The sequence below is a fragment of the Pseudopodoces humilis genome, chromosome 18 (assembly GCF_049639895.1).
Source record: "Pseudopodoces humilis isolate 2021_Gansu_Grassland_sample_001 chromosome 18, ASM4963989v1, whole genome shotgun sequence".
NCBI classification, from domain to species: Eukaryota; Metazoa; Chordata; class Aves; order Passeriformes; family Paridae; genus Pseudopodoces; species Pseudopodoces humilis.
In genome coordinates, this window is record NC_142217.1 from 2,004,025 (window position 1) to 2,021,741 (window position 17,717).

Sequence of the window (17,717 nt, forward strand, 5' to 3'; positions counted from 1 at the left end):
GCAGGTCTGGCCCCACCCACAGTTTGTCAGTCAACTCTTCTTCACCATCCATTGGTGGAGACTTCTTTCTTGGAACTTGATCGGAGGTCAGGTGTTGTCATGCAGTGCCTCCCTAGTAACAAGCCTTCCCTATTTATAAATGCCTCATTACCAAGATTACCAAGGCCATCCCTTGGCAACCATACCAAAAAGGGAGACTATGGAGGGAACAGAGATGTCAAAACAAAAAAATCACAATAACATAACTATACATCAATAGCAATTCTCTTAACATACATGACCTAAATGATGGGCTAGGAGACCTTCTGCTCCTTTTTCCAAGCCTTTATTAAAAGAGGAAAGGGCCTGTCACTGTTGGACACGAAATTATTCACACGGACGCAACTCAAGGTGTGGTAAAAGAAGAATTTTCGTTTATTTGCTCTTTCAGTATTTATAGGTTTCCAGCCATGACCAGGGATTGGATAGTCAGGTTAACACCTTCTCAACTGCACTGGCTGTGAGAGACGACTATCAAAAGGCATACCTTTAATGGAATGTATAAACACCTATGTTTATAGTTACTTTCCTGGGAAAGTGGCTAGAACTTGTGAAAAACAATATCAAAAGGCCTGATTCTCAGGGCAACAAGGGCCTAGAGGTGGGGGCTCGGGGTGTGCACTGCCTCCGCTGCTCCCAATGGTCAACATCCAGGAGGAAGATCACACAGGTTTGTCATCATTAGCCATCAGCAGGACCAGAGTCTCTATCCTCACAGAGATCATCCAGAGACCACTCTTTTGGTTTGATAGTCCAGGGGAGTCTTCCAGCTCAAGTGCTGCTGAGGTCATGGTGACCGGTTCGTTGGGCTGAGACTGATGTATCCAGCCTCCTCGGGTCCTTGCTGCCTCCATAGTGTGGTTTCTAGGTGTTCTCTGAGAGTGGCTTGTTGTCCAAGACTGCCTTTATTCACAGGTGGTAATATGATTTTAATATAAGCATGTGCGCAAGTCCTTATGGGGAATGTGGAAGTTTATTCTGAGGAGCAGCAGCTAAATTACCCGACGAGTTGGAAGAGAACAAGCGGGGTACAAATGACAAAAAACTTTTAACAATGAACCTTTGGAGCTGACCATACTAAGCACCTTAACCAGGGACATAAACCAGGATTAGAACAGAAACATGGGTAAACAAACTTAAATTTGAACATCGGTTTTTGTTTGTGGCAATACACATAATATTCATCCCTTAAGTGTGAGAGCCAACCATCACATTATCCATCTGTAACACCCCAGAATGTCATATTTTGGACTCCTGACCAATTTATGATGTATTAAAAACCAGTTTCTTCTGTACTGCTGTTCCCACCCTGGATTTACCACCTGATTCCTTCCTTTCATGTTGGCAGTCTCATTCTCATTACAAAATTGCCTCTCTCTGACCGAGGTCAGTTCCTCCAATTTATCTCGCTGTTTCGACTCCTTTTCCCTCAGTATCCCCCTTTCCGTTGTGGCTCAGCCCTGGGACACGCCCAGCCCTACACTGCCTGTGTGTGCTGGCTGGGGGCCACAGCTCAGTCATGTCAGCGGCAGAATGCGGTGAGCATGGAGGGCAGTGGGAGGCTGCAGGTCGAGCCAGGCCCGATGCACCCAGGGCCCAGCTGGGGCCTGGCAGGACCTGAGGGAGGGCTGTGATGGAAGGGTGAGGAGGGTCTGCTCTGCCTCAGCCTTTTACAGGTTCACCTGTGCTGCTCTTCAACTGCCTTCTCACTTTGAGCTCCTGCTTTGACATTCCCAGTGTCCTGCAGCAGCAGTTCCAGGGCATGAGTGCCAGGGGTTGGTTTTGTACGTAAGTGCTCAGCCTTATGCTGAAAGGGGCTGAACCAGAAAAACAGAGGCATTGGCAATGGAGTTTCCAAACCTTTTCCAGTGGTGTCACTACTGGAGTCATGCTCCAGGGTCTTACCTCCCAGATGCTGGGGGTGAATGCTTATTACAGGCATATGCACTGTGGAGATGCATGAGCCAGGGCAAGCCCTGAAGGGTTTGAGATTTCTCTGCTGCTGGGATAACTAGGAATGTAACACCTGCCCTTGCAGGGGTTGTTGGCTCCCTGTCACTGCACCAACAAAGGCCAGTCAGGATTTCACACCACTTGTGAGAAACAATGTTCACTTTCCTGGTAAATTTAAAAAGATTTAATAAAAAAAGTAGGAAACAAAGACAATAAAGCAAAGGGTTAAAAAAGCCAGGTGCTTGGCACTTTGCCAAGAACATACCTGGTGTTTTGGAAACACCCTTTATATACCATTTCTATTGCAATAACCTGATGCCTATTCATAGACTTCATGCATATTCAAACTCTTCTAATAACTAGTTTACATTTTCCAGAAACTGTTTAGCATGGCCATTCCTTGGGTCCACCTTTTTAGAGCATGCGTGTTTCTTGGCTTGTGGTTTTAATCCTCTTCTTATCACCTTTTAATTTGGGCTTTGGCTCCTTCTTTCCACAGACAGTGAGTGTTGACAGCAGCAGGGTCCCCATCATCTGTTCACTGGAGGTTATCCTAACTAGACCAAACTATCCTAGCAGACAGTTCAAACATACTATATCGACTATTACAGCAAAGCCATTTTAACATTATACATATCACATTCATCTTAATACTTGTGAAAAGCCAATATTATAATAAGTATTTATAACACTCTCCCTCTGTATCACAGAGGTAAATGTCTTAGGAGAGAGGCACAGAGGAGATCATGCCCTCTAGGTCACGGCCTGCAATGGACCTCAGAGCAGTCAGACACTATAGAGTTCAGAGTTCTCTTGAGAGTCCCCTGCCACTAACTCTGCCTCTCTAATCTCCCACCATAATTTCTTTATTTTGATGATTGCCAAGTCATCTTATAAAGAGACCAGTCTTTACAAAATGGAGAGTAAACTGATGAGGTTTATTGGTGTGTTTTGAGGTTGTTCTTGGTATAGGTGAGTAATGGGATGACTAATTTTTGCAATTAAGGGATTGTGGAAAATGGAGTAACTCTTCAGGATTTTAAAAAAATTTAATAGGGAATAAAATAAGAGACAAAAGTCCAGTGCTGGGGCACTTCTGGCAAACAGCCAAAGAACACACCCTAGCTTTGAAACAATTTATCTTTATACTGTATCATTTCTGAGGCTTATGAATATTCATACATTTTATTATTCAAACTTCCTTTGGAACTATTTGTATTCCAGGTTCTCTTCTTTGGTTTTTAACCTCTGACCCGCCTGCGGGATATTCTATAGATAAGGTATCCCGTGCTCCTATCCTGTTATTTCACACTTCAGATGCTTATGCTCTGGTTTTCAGCATTTTTGTCACATCAGTCCACAAATTAAAGGAAAATTATTGGTTTTGCACCATTCTTTAAGTTGGTTACACAGAGGTATTTTTAGTCTCTATTTTTAACAGTTTACTAATGCCTACAAGACAATGTGTTTATTACATTTATTCATATAAACTATACAGTGTATATGTAAACTGACAGATTATACTATACAAAAGCAGTTAAAAGTAACTATAAATTGTACTAGATCAAAACACTTGTGATACAAAAAGTTAATCTATAAATGCAAAAACCAATCTTATATTGCCATCTATGGAATGAATATTGTATGTATGTTAAGAGAAGCTTTGTTGATGTAAAGTTATGTTATTGTGGTTTGTTTAGACGCCCTCTGTTCTCCCTATAGTCCCCTTTCCCCTGCTCTGTACGGTTGTAACCTGACAGCCTGGGTTGTCCCGACATGTGGAGAGAAGGCCTGTAATGGGAAAAGCTTGTTACTAGGGGGGCACAGCATGACAACACCTGACCTCCAATCAAATTGCAAGAAGGTCTCCACCAATGGATGGTGAAGAAGAGTTGACTGACAGACTTTGGAAGGGGCCAGGGCTGCCTGATGCAACCCCCAGGGGTATAAAAGGCAAAGCAGCCGTTTTGTTGATGAGCACATGGCAGGCAAGTTATGCCCTCCCAGCACGCTGTCTTTTTTCTTCTAAAGTTTTAGAGTGAGCAGTTGTGGTAGCCAGGCCGGGTCTGTTGATTAGACCTGGGAAGCTACGACCTTCCCAGAGAGAGCAATCCAGTAAGAGGCAGCCTTCGGGGGGCTCTTTAGCAATCCTTAGCCACCAGGCAACCTCAGCAAGGCGCAGCCTGTGGCTGAAAGTGATTTCAGCTCAGTGATTTCCAGCTCAGCCTGCAAGGTTATCCCAGGCCGACTCAGAGACAGAAGTGTCGTGTGGCGATTCCACAGAGACAGCCTTTATTGTCCAGCAGCTCTGTGAAGGGTAGCCAGGGATGGCGGCTCCCTGCTGAACTGGGCAGAAGCTGGGGTTTTTATGGGGTGTTGTGGTTTTAAAGCAGCAACTAAAAAATCACTATAAAAGAGCAAAACAGGCTTAAAACTTAAAAGGAATAAAGGAAGTTTATTAACAAAACTACAAGAATTAGAAAACCAGAATAAAACCTCCAGAAAACCCTTTTTTCCCCCACTACTCAATCATTCTCTTCTTCACATGACAACATAGAGACAAAAAAAACTTGGGTATTTATTACTTGCTATAGTCTTTCCATCAGTTTTTGTAGAGAAACAGATGTCTTCTTCTGCTAATCTATGGAGTTTTTCACAAGAAAACTATTTCTGTTATGGCTTTCTATTTCTCTGATGTTAGCTGCCTGGAAATCTGCCATCAGTTGTCTCCTCCCATTTCACATCACTCTGAGGTGTGTTATGGGTGAAATGAGTCTAGGGATGTCATTTTCAAGGATGAGTTATTCAAAGGGAAAAGTTCTCTTCGTCTCTGTGAGCCTCTCTGGAAACAGAAGTTTTCTCTTTGCCTCTACAAAGCTACAAATCTTCAACTATTACTTCTCCCCCTCTGTTCCAACACCTCACTGTATCACAATCACTTTACTTTTTGCTCAAAATCTACACTTTGAACTACTGTATTCCTCCCGATATACACTGTCATGAATTAAAGGAGTTTTTTTCAGAACACTATTGTCTATCTCTATAGCTTTAACAGAGAAATATTTCAGATTTTTAAAGCATCTTTTTATTCTCTACTTCTTTTAAAGCTTAATTCCTTTCTTTACCATCTCTGATAGCTTATAAAGTCTCTTTACATGTTGATTACTCTCTCTTTCTCTCTCAGGAAAAAAAGATTAATCTGCAAGTCTCATCTGGGTAATGAAAAGGTTAAAATCTTACCCAGGTTTTGTAGATGGTTCTGTGATCTCTGCCGGAGCAGCGGCTGGAGTTGTCTGCGATGGAAGATTCTTCATGGCTGCTCTGGAGAGTGTGGTCACTGTCTCAGCCTGCCGCAGGTCAAGAGCTTTTTCTTTCTTTACTCGGCAGTCTCTGGTGAATTCAGTCACAGCAAAAACTGCAGCTGAGCCAGGGACCGGCCTGGCCCGGCCAGAGCCCGGGGCAAGCCCCGCAGGCCCCATCTCCCGGCTGGGAGCCGCGGCAGGCCCAGCCCAGCCCCTGCCCGGGCTGTATAGGCTGGGCAGAGGAATGAGAGGCCAGCTGGAGCTCTGTAACCTTTCACAGCCAGAAAACAAAAAGACAAAGACATTCCCAAGCTTAAGTCTTAAGATGGTGTTCACAAGTTGATCTCACTTTTCAACAGTCAAAACTGCTGTCAGTTCTTAAAAATGGCTAGTTGTTGGCTGGGAGAAAAACTCCCACCAGCCTCCAGCAGTTTTAACTTCTTTAAGTGTTTCTCTTTGTTTTCTTAAATGCCAATCTATCACATGGCGGAAGGCCAGGGTTGCACCAGGGGGAAAATCAATGGGTTACAAAGGATCAGCACAGTCACCAAAGCATGGTGGGATAGCTCACCAAGAGAAGAGGGGATGGTCCCATCTAAGGGGTATCTCTCCTTAGTAGAGGGTTGGGATAAGCTTATCACAGCTCCCTCAGGGAACATTCCTCCAAAGGAAAACCTTGGTAGGCTCACCTTCCTCCACAGGCAGTTGTTTCTTACATTCTTTAGCTTTTTGGCACAGAATGCCTTTGTTCTGACTTCAGCATGTCTGTTGAGGTTTGTGTTTTTTCTGTTTCTTCCTAGTCGGTGTTTTTGTTTTCTCTTTGCTCACCATGCTGGGATCATCCATCTTTGCTTTAGGCTTACACTTCAAGGCCTTGCCATACCTCCTCCTAATGATGTTAAAAGGAAGACAGCTCTTTGGTTCCAGAATGGGTCACTTACTAGTAAGGAATTCACATTTACATGTTTTCAGATTTTCAGATTTACATCTCACCAAAGGGTCATGATACATTTTTGCTTTCTAGACCCTTGTCCTACCAGTCACCTTCACCTGCTCTTCGCCAGGGACTTGTGTCATTGGCAGACCATTGCTCCTTGATTTTATGTGTGCTGAAATGTTTAAATCTTCCCCTCTAACAAGTTTGTCCTTCTTTCAAGAGCAGGGACTTGTTGCAATTTCAGAGACAGGCAGACAACAGAACACACAGAAGTTCATGCGACAACAGCTGAAGTTTATTGTTGGGTGCTCCATTTTATAGGAAATTCAAATTTCCTGTGCTTACACATCTGATTGGTTGGGGTCTTAGCACCGCCCAGCTCACTGGCCAATTAGATGTCTGCATTCATGATTCAAGGGGATTGGCTGGCATCCCCTGTTTGAATTTTAATCAGACCTATCATTATCATACCCAGGGACTTGTTTACTACTATAATCTAACGAGCCAGACTGATGTGATTTCACTGCCTTTGAAGTTATTTTTGCTTGCCTTATAGGAGGGATAAGTTCACCTCCCATGCCCCTGCATGATTTAGTACATTTTTAAATGGACTGTGAGGCTAGCACATACCTCCTCTGGCACATGCCTCCTCTTGGTATGCGTAGAGCATCTCCCAGTCTGAGCTCTCCAGCTTGAGAGAGCTGTTGCTTCTGTGCCATGCTCAATGGTCAAGCCTGTCTGTTCAAGAGAAGATTTTTCTCTTTTCAAAGTTGTGCAGAATCATTACCATATTACCTGGTTTAAGGGGAAGGAGGCATTTGGATTGACTCCGTCTTTCTCCTGCCTTGGGAGTGTCCTCAATTTCTTCTTCATCCAGCAGTTTGAGACAAAGTTTGGAATGCAGTGGACACTCTGGGGAGGCAAATTTTTTTTGGTGTTTTCTAGACCCAGGCCAGCCTGTCTTGTCCAATGATCAAAAGAAACTGAAAGAGGTAGTGAGGTAAGCAGAAAGTGGCACATGATTTTCCAGTTTTTCTTGTTGCTTTCTGTGTGCAATGAGTGGTGTTTTCTGCACTCATCCCAGAAAACACGTTCTAACTCTCAGTATCAGCCTGACAGTTTTGTTTTTTTGACATATTTTAACATCTTCAGTCACAGATAGTCAGTACTTAATATAGGAGTACTCCCATGGAATAGAAACTTTAGAGTGAGAGACAGGAATGAAATGTGTTTGTTATTCTGTACTTTGGCCAGCAGAACCTGCTGATTCTGCCAACAGTGTGTTTACTGGTCCCAGCAGAAGATGCATTGCACATGGCTGATTGAAACCACATGTTTATATTACTGTGAGAAGCAGAACCTGAATTGCACATTTCTTGGTTTGATTTGGTTCTAGGGTTTGAATCTTTAGAAGATTTGAGCTTCTCCCCTCTTTTTGGTGCAGTGAGATGAGATCTACCTTAAGTGTAAGGAATGGGTTAAATGGCACCTGGGTACTCTGCTGGAACAGTGATGTTAGGGAGACTTGCTTCAGGACCTTCTTTGTGTACAAAGAGTATAGAAAAGTGTTATTTACAAAACAAGGCAGTATGGGCCATCACCCACAGAAAAGAGATACATCTCTTGCAGAAGTTGAAACTGATTAGTGTCCTCTGATTCCAGCTCTGAGAGAAAGCTGTGGTGGGCATGGGGTGTCACATCCTGTCTGACATTTACTTTTGTGCTCAGGCAGCATTTGCAAGTACAGCACAGTGACTTCTGTAGCCCTTTAAGGGGTCAATACATTAGATGAAGTGTGCATTTATCTCAGAGCTGTTTTGACTCTTTGGAAAACAAAATGGGTACAGAACTCCTTCTGAGAAGGATGTCTGCAGCAGATGAACACTGCCAAACTTGCTTCAGCGTAGGCAACATAACCAGACTCATTACCCTGGAGCTGCCTGTGCTCACAGACCACATTGATGTGGTAACTGCAGCAGGTCACACCAATGAAGACCTACAGCCTGGCTTTCTGTAGAGCCATGATATGCTCTGCTCTGGGGACCAGGGAAGTTTCCCAATGTCTGCCTTGGGTTTATTGCACAGTTGTGCTGCAGGTCAGGAGCATTCTAGTGACAGGCCAGCTGAGCTCTGCCTGAGAGACTCGGGTGGCTTTAGCCTCACTGGCCTCAGGCAGTCCTGCAGCCATGGGAGTGATATGTGGATAGAAAGGACTCTGTAACTCACAGAGTAGTTATAAGAGTAGGTATGAATTTATTCAGTGCTGAGGTGCATGGGGGATATCTCCTCCAAAGGCATGCACACCTTGGAGATTCGTTTCTCCCTTTTTATTCTCTATAAACTAAGGTTACACAGTACGCCTAACACATATTCATTTTCTCCTCGCTTCCTATTAAAATTAGTTCCACGCCTACTTGCAGCTGCGCACTGCTCCTTGTTGGTCACTCTGGTGGTCTTCTGGGGGTCTTTAGGGCTGAAGTCAGCAATTTTCCTTCAGCTGAACTTTTCATCTTGTCTTCTTGCGCATGTTCCCTTCAGTTCTTTTGACACGCCCCCCCTTTCCATTTCTTCTGGCTTAGGGGTCCAAAAGAATCCAAGGAACCCCTCATCCTATGGCGCATTTATGCTTGCATCCTGTTTATGTATTCCAGCTCCTTCTCTCATCCTGTAGTCTTTATTCTCTTCCTGCTATTATGGGAGCAGTCAGCATTTCACACGGGTTTTGTAGCCCCTTCTTTTACACAAGGCAATTTTATAAATGATTCCTAATTCTTAATTTCTCTGTTTCAGGAGCTCAGTGGGAAGAGCTCAGGGACTGTGACAGCGTGGTGCAAGGTAAAGGATCCTACTCCGTTTTAAGAGAATCCAGGCTTAGGAGTCATGGAGAATTCAGCATTGTACATGCAGTGGATTTTTGTCATTCAGTGCTCTCCACTCCGAGGAATTTCTAACACCTCTTGTTTTTCCAGGGAGTCTGCTCTGTGTGCTGGGGTTTGTTTCAGCCCTCACAGTCAGCATACTTGACAAAGTGGGGAACTGGACTTGTATGGTGTTGCATTGCTGATGTTGGAGACAGGTATGTGACAAATCACACCAAGGGGTCATGCGACAACAGCCAAATTTTATTGAGTGCTAGTCTCCTTATACAGCTTTGAAGGCCTGTGCGGTTAGTTCTGATTGGCTTGAACCAATTGCCATCCTACCAACCAGCCAATAGCCTGTGTCCCAGACGGCCTAGGCCTGCTCCTGAACAGCCCAGACTGGTTGAATTATATAAATCAAGGTAATTATATAATCAGTTGTGTTTTAGTTATAAAATTAGGATTATTTATAACTATGAGGCCTTCAGGACAGCTGTTAGCCACCACAGTGTTATCCAGCAAGAATCCAAAAAAGTGTTACGTGGTGCTTTTTCATCTCTATCCTGGAAATCCCAGGTGCAGGAGCACTGCCACCGAAGTGACAGGGAAGGCTGCAGCAACAGGAGGCAGTCCTGGCCAGGAGAGGTGTCCTGGGGTGACTTTATGATGCTTGTATCCCCAGTCACCTTGTTTATGTTACATATTAAGTTCTGCACCTTTAAGACTGGCTCTGAGAGTGAAGTGGGGGAAGAAGCAGTGTGCAGTTTGTGTCGATAAAGAGCCCTCACTCCTCCCCATCCTGCTCCTGGACTGTGCTGTCTGCAGCATGGACAGACAGTGGGACAGAGCTCGCCTTCGCCGTTAGTTAGTTTTTAGCTAGCTGAGGTAGAGAAGTTCCCCAGACTGTTTTTTTCCCCTTCTTACTGGATCTGTTCAAACCTGCTCTGGACTGAAAACCCAGACAAACCCCGGGAACTCATGCCTGTGGCTCACCGGGGCCTGGGCCTCAGCACTTTCCATTACTGGAGGGACTGATAAGTGACTGAGTGGGCCAAGCTACACCACATGAAAAGGACTTTTTCTGGATTTGCCATCTCATTGAACAGCAAGAGGTGCTATTGTTTAATATTATTCAATTTCTGTTAAATAAAGTTTTTTCCACTTTTCTCCAAGGAAATATCTTCCCAAACCATTTGGGGGAGCAGCCACTTTAATTTGCTTTCTGGAAGGACCTCATTTGGAGGTTCTCTCCGAAATTTGCCCTAAACCAGGAGAAGAGGGCATTTGCACCCCTTGGTTCAACCCTGCAGAGCAGTGCTGAGAAGATCACATCTGTGAGCCACTACCCAAGAGTTCCATTGCCTGGAGCCTTCCAGGTAGTACTTGGAATGGCAGTAGCTTTCTGAGCCAGTTACTTTCTGACTGTAAGTGGCTCAAAGGAGCATTTTGATTACAAAACTAGCTGGTAGCCTCCCTCTGAACTGCTTTCTGGTTCACAGGATCCAGGATAGCAAATAGCTAATCTGGGCAGTACTAAACTCTCTTGCCAGCCCTTATCTGCAATTCCTCCTTGCATTCTGACTAGGAACTAGCACTACAAGCAACTCTGGTCTGCAATTTTTACGTCACTTTGATCTATTAGATGGCTTCCTTCTCATGAAAGTACTCTCAACTGGTTTCTGTAGTTGTCTTTCACCTAAGGACGTGCAGTGGACTCATAACAGAGGTTGCTTTAAAACAGTCTCTTGCAGCCAGAACTTTTATAAAAATAAGAAAGCTTTTTTGTTTTCTTTACTCGACAGTGTTAAAGAGGGAATGTTTTAGAGTCAGCACATCTCAAATTTCACTTAAGAGGCTAATGAGCTGCCTTTCATTTCCCTCTTACATGCCATTACTTCTTAAATCTCTTGTGCCCTTCTGTGGCTTGCAGAAAGTGATATTGGTGTGAAGCTGGGCTGTTTTCCTGGGGAGGGGGAGTACATTTTTGTTGCAGATTCAGGACATCCAGCACCTTCTCCTTCACTACTGGCTGCTGGTCCTCACCATCATGTTCTTCTTCCCCTTTGTGGCAGACATCAGGTACTGTTCTATGGTTGTGGCCCACTGACTGACATGAGCCAACAAAGCCTTGCAGGCCTCACTTTTGGGTGGACTGGGAAAGAGAGGGGTGGGTAATAGGCTTCTTCCTTCCACTTGTTAAATGTGGAGAAACATGCCTTTAACATCTAAAAGTTTGAGGGTTCTTCAACCTTTCTTTCCCTTCAAAGATGAGAGAAGCTTTTGAAAGACTGCAAAAATACCTTAAGGGAAAATGATTCATCCAATATTTAAAGCTTCAAACACTGCCAAAGGAGGATCAGAAGGATTTGGGAGAAGGGAAGAAATATGCCATTTGAAAAACAGCCCACAGACATTTCACCTTTGTGACAGACCAGCAAAGTAGGTGTCTCCTGAGCTGGGTGGGGTGGGGCGTCAACTCCACAGGCCTGGGGCAGCTCTGTCCTGCAGCTGCTGCACTCTGCTGCATCTGAAACATAACTAGGCTTGCTCAGTCTGGGTTTGTACAAGAGGAAGGCTTTGTATCTGGTGAAAGCTTCTGACTTCCTTTTTAATGTTTGCCTTTGCTTAAAAGAAAGCAGCAACCTGGACATCTAAATTGCAATTCCTACTTCTGTCCTGGGGCTCTATCACACACTTGTTTTGCTGCTTTGCTCCCCTTTATGGATGATATAGCAGCTTCTGTCACATAATGAGGATGAACTTTTATATATAAGGCCTGCAGTAAAAGAAATAAAATAATTTTGGTAGTATTTCATTAGTGATTTAAAAGAGGCCACTGTGAAATCAGAAGGGAAGAAATGTTATCAGCATGACAGCTGATGGGAAGTAGCCATACAGGTAGCCAAATCAAGTTTTAAGTAGCTAAGTAACCTCTGTGAAAGCTGTTAAACTGACTGACTGTAAATTCTATAAAGAATTTGAGGCAGTTTAATTAAATTTCTGCATGTCACTAACAAAGCTGAAAGGCTGGTTTTGACAGTGGGGTTTTTTCTTTGCTGTAACCAGGTCTCCTTAAAGGCATTTCCTGGGGCAAGTCCTAGTATTTCTCAAATGCAGATGTTCAACATAAATGCTGATCTTTGCTGATAGATTATTTTTAAACCATGGTCCTGCCCCTCAGCATTCATCTCCTTGAACTGATAAGGCTTTTAGCCTCTTAAAAGAGGATGTCAAAACTTCACCCATTAGGTTTGGACAGCTGATGGCACATTGCTCCTGTGAACGGTGCTGATATAGGAAACACATGCTCCACTTTAACCTGCAGTTTCACTCCGAACTTGCAGAAGTGTCTTGACAGTGTCTGAAAATACCAGCTCCTCTGTGGTGTGCACTAATTAAAAAGAAAGTAAACCACCAAAGGCTTGGCACTACAAACCAGAAGGAATCAAGCTTCCTGCCCATATGCTTGTGCTCAAACCTACTTTCTATCAAAATAACCACTTCAAGAACACTAATTATTTTATTTTCTTGGCTTAATTTTATTTTTAGCAAGTATATCCAGGATAAATATTCTGGTTAAAATCAGCGGGCAGCTGCTTACATTTTTGGGGCAGTGTATGACATCTCCATCATTCTCTCCGCAGCAGTTGGCATATTAATTGTGAGTACACAAAACATGAAGCATTCACTGGTAACTTGCTCCTGATTTTTTTTGGAAATGTCTGCTACAGGCACTTTAAACAGAAGCGAGGGGGCTGTTTCACCTGTTGTGGCTGAACGAGGAGTCCTTTATATCTTTGCAAACTGCAGGATGCACCTTAATCTGATTTAAATTACAAGAAGTAACATTTCCCTGTTTTCACCTCTGTCCTATAATTGTGCTATGGCAGCATCAACCCATGAACCCATGGTACACAGCTGTGCGTTTTGGGAAGTCTGAGACTGAAACATAAAGGACTGGGATAAGCTTTGCAAGTGGATGGGAAAGGAAAATATGCATGCAATCAGGCCATGTTTTGTCAAATAAAATTCCTTATTTCCATAATGATCAAGGTATGATGTTTTTCCTTCCCCTTTGTTAAAGCCTGGGGTTTCATTTGAGTACCAGACACCTAGTAACATTTCAGTCTCAGTGCTGAAGTATGCAAGAGGTAGAACAGCTGATCTGCTACACTGCCAACAGCCAGGAAATGCCACGTCACTGCCACTCCTGCCAGCCCTCTTTTGTGCAGCCCCATGTGCCACCACGACTCATGGGAAGCAGGGGCCCCTGGAAGAGACTTTCTGTTCATTCCCTTCACCAGGACTTCACTGGACTGAGAGGTGTCCTTGCTGTTGGCTGTCCCATGTTGACTCTGCCAGTCTTTGCTTTCCTGGCATTCACATCTGTGCCTCTGCTGGTCTATACCATCTGGCTGGGGATCACTTACTCCTTTGCTGCAGTGAGTACAGTCCCCCACTGTATCTGGGTGTATTGCAGCTACACTCCCACATCTGGATGGCATATTACTGCTGCCCTGGTATCCTGCTAAGCAGGTTTCACAGCCACAGGTTGAAGTCACTGGCTCTACAAGCCTGAAGTTGTGGGAACCTAATTAGATGGGCAGATCATACCCTGAACAGAGTTCCTAGCATGAAGGGAATAAACCTGAAGCCTTGAGAGATGGGGTGCTGGGGGGATGCTGATAGAATCATCTTACCTAGACTTATAAGGTCAAAACCTTGTCCTGTGGCTGCGATTGGTTACTTCTCCCCAGGTAACCCCAGGTATTGTGAAGCCCACCATGCCCCTGGGTCTTTGGAAGCTGCCCCTCAGACCATGCAGTCTCTCTATGAACATTAAAATCTATCTTGGGCAATTCCATCAAACCCAACCCATTATAATTGCCATGCCGCCCAGCTGGGTCAGTCCCAAATCACAGAGCTGACTGTGATATGAAGTCTTTGCTTAGTAACAAATAACCCTAAAGAATCAACAATGGAGCAGAAAGGCAGAGCACAGAGCAAACAGAGTTTGAACATCTCCATGAATAGAGACTCTGCAGCCTCTCTGGGACACCTGTCCCAGTGTCTGACCCCTTGCAGGAAAAATGTACGTCCTTGTGTTCAGATGGAATTCTGTGTGGTTTCTCTTGCGCCCATTGCCACCTGTCCAGAGCAGAGTCTGGCCTCCTCATCCTTGCTCCCTCCCAGCAGGTACTTGAGCACATTAGTCAGATCTCCCAGAGCCTTCTTGAGCAGCCCCAGCTCTCTCAACTCCTTGTCCTGTGACAGATGCTCTAGTCCCTTTATCACTTTTGTGGCCCATCCCCTAAATCACATCTGTCTTGTTCTAGGGAAGTCAAAACTGCACACAGTGATTCAGGTAAGAACTCATCAGCATTTTGACACAGCTGGCAAATCAGACTCCTGCTAGACTGTGGCTTCAAAATATCCTTAGGCCCCCACTTGCTGTACTATTCTTCAGTGCTGAAATCGTGCACTTGCATTTTTTCAGAGGAAAAATCCCATGATGAATTTCCAGCTGTAACTATGAAAAACCACATACAGCAGGGCTGTAAACTAATGTTGGAGCCCTGTGAACAGAAGAAAATGTGTTCACAGCTGATTTATGTACTAACACCCTGGCTTAAGAGCAGTGACTTCAGCCTGGTTTGCTGACTCCATCAGCTTTCTTAGTTAATGCCATGTGATGCAGCAGCTAAATTCAAAGGGGGTTGGTACTGCTACAAGTGCTGGGATAACCACTCAAAGTCCTGTACTTGCTCCTTCAAGGAAGAAGCTTGCTCAAAAGCCAGCCATTCCTGTTTGACATCCCACAATCTACCTCCAAATGACTAGAAAAGAAACTTCACTCTTCTATTTTGAAAAAGAGGTGTGACATACTTTCCTTAAGTCTGCCAGTGGTTAACAAGGTTCTCACTGATGTAGCACCAAAGCCTGTCTGCTCTGCTGGGTGTCACAGCCCCTCCTTTTTCACTGCCTATATGGAGAACTTCTGTTAGCTGGAGAGGGTTTTATAGAAACCACAGAACAGTGATCCTTGCACTTGCTTATAAAAGCCCTACCCACAGAATCTGAAGATGTGGGGACATTCTGGTGACCTTTGGGTCTCTTGCACAAAGACCATCATCAGGGTGGGAGGACTCTACTGGAGCTTCTCACAGGCAGAGTTCTTTCTGGACAGGCCACTCCTGTCTTTCAGCTGAAATGGATAAATCTTGAAGCTGACATAACAAGGAGGGAGATGATGACCCTTCCTGGAGCAGTACCTGCTCACCTCCACTGGGCATGCTGATTGCTTACTCAGCTTTTTCCAGTAATGACCCCCTCATGACCAGGAAGCCACCTGCACTTTGCCTGACTTCCCCATTTTTGCTGGACACCAGCACCCAATTTGCAGCTGGGATACCAGAGCTCAGCTCTGAGCTTTCAAAAAGGCAATTGCATGACTCTCACACTTTGGTTGAGCTTGTCATGAATATGAAAGGGTGGCATTCACAAAGGTCAACATGCTGCAAGAAATGGAAGGAAACAATCAGGGTTTTTTTTTGTTTAACTTTTGTAGTGTTGCACTGATTATGATTATAGGTAACGGAAACCCCCATGCCTTACAATGTCCCCAGCCTTAGACAACCCAGGCTTTAACATTTAAGCTGCACATATTCTCTGGCAGAACATTCCTCTTGCCAAAGACACCGTAGATTGAAACACGTAAAGTATAGACTGAAGCCTTAAAGTGGATATTAGTTCAGGCAGTTCACACTGAGTTGGACTTGGATTGCCCTTCATGCCCAAGTGCTTGCTCCCAACAGCCAGAATGTTAAACATTGACACAGTAGAACACACATCTATGTAAGTCTGTGGGAGGAGACAGTGGAGAAAAAGCCATCATCTTTATGATCTTTATGAAGAACCTGGCATAATGTTAAGCTCCTGTTACTTCAAGAGGCCCCTGTGCTTTTAATACACCTGAACACAGAGGCCTGTGGTTTTGGCTTAAGTGGCACGTAACACACCCAAGCAGCAGCAGAGGAGGGGTCATGAAACCAAAGGCAGCACAGCTACTATTTTAAGTATCTGTATATGTAGGAGGGAGGAGAAAAGCAGTGGGTAAGAACACAATCAAAAGTCAGCTGAACCTAGAAAGGCTGGTAAGTAAAACAAATTCCTGCATTCCTGCTGGCTATGTGAGAGAATTTTGACCCGCTTAAGGAAGAAGAGGTTTTCTTAGGAATATAAGGAAATTGAAAGAAAGGGAAAGCCAATTCAAGGTGAGACTGTCTTTATTCCCAGAAGCAAGATAAGACTACAAAAATAATCAGGGCTGCTAATTTAGTCCAGTAATTTAAATCTGCCTCTTCCTGCTCACCAACTGTGTTCAAAGGGAGGAGTTGGAACAGCCTAGGCAGCCAGCTTTGCCTGCTGGGAGACTTCTGGGCATCAGTTTTTGGCCAGCAATGAATTATTACCCAGTCCACTTCTTGCACAGCTGATAAGCAGTAATGACAGAAAAAGCTTACATATGACCAAGTCTCCCCACAGCCAGGATGCTGTGACCTGTCTTTGCTCCTTCAGAAACAATGGAAAATTCCAGCCTCAATGACAATCCATCACCTTTTTCAAAGGGAGGCGATACACGGTTTCAGCAGAGCTTCAAGCTGAAATTCAACAAGAGACACATCAGGGGCTTGGAAAAATCACTGGGTGACCACCTCTATCACAGAATCACCCAGGTAGCCAGGACTCTTGGATATCCACACACCATTAACATGGTGATCATATTGATCATAAGCAACTCTGACAACCTTCCAGGGAACATACTACAGCAGTAACTCATTTAGTGCTTAAAAACTCACAGTAATGCTGCTTAAAACACCAACAGAGGACATTAATCTTCCTCATTGAAATTGCAATGCAGGGTGTGATGCAGTGATGCAACAGTATCAGACAGTGCTTGCTTTAAAAGTTTTGCACAGTAGCCAGCAGTCTTCACAGGGAAAAACATGCATGATCTGGCTTAACTGGCACACATGGGTATCAGGAAGGATGACACACTGGAGCTGGGCTGTTCACTAGAGCCGTGAGGTCTTCTACAGGACAGGCACAGTGACATGTTTAGGGACTAAGCACCAGATATGCCTAGAACCACATATGACTCATGAAAGTATGCAAGTCCTCCTTTAACCACTTCCTAGGCTAAGCTCACTATGGACACCATCATTTTCCTTCCCAGACTGAAACAGCAACTCAGAAAACATTCTATCCCAAGTGTTTAGCTACAAACCGGCAGTTCTGGGGAAAGCAGTGAGGTAACACACACACAGTTGCAAAGTGGAGGTATACTGCAGTCTACTGTAGGCTGCAGCTCAAAGGAAAGACAGTCCTTCATTGCCAATGGGCTATCAAGGACATTGCCACATTCCCACATTATGCAGATCCTATCCAAACTGTACATGCTTCAGAGGAGAGTTCTGAATTGTAAATGGCCAAACACAGAAGTCACTGTAGGAGTGAGGGCTGGCTGAGAGGATCTGAGAGCATCACAGCCTGGAAGTTCAGGGATGAATGCCAGACACACAACAACCTGGCTGAGAGGTCAGCGTATCCAGATCACCTAGAACT

General features: G+C 44.4%; 1 pseudogene; it reads left to right on the forward strand.

Moving 5' to 3' along the window:
- The first annotated feature begins 678 nt into the window (after positions 1-678).
- On the forward strand, positions 679-16,223 carry LOC102109471 (lysosomal dipeptide transporter MFSD1-like; annotated as a pseudogene).
- Positions 16,224-17,717: the final 1,494 nt, after the last annotated feature.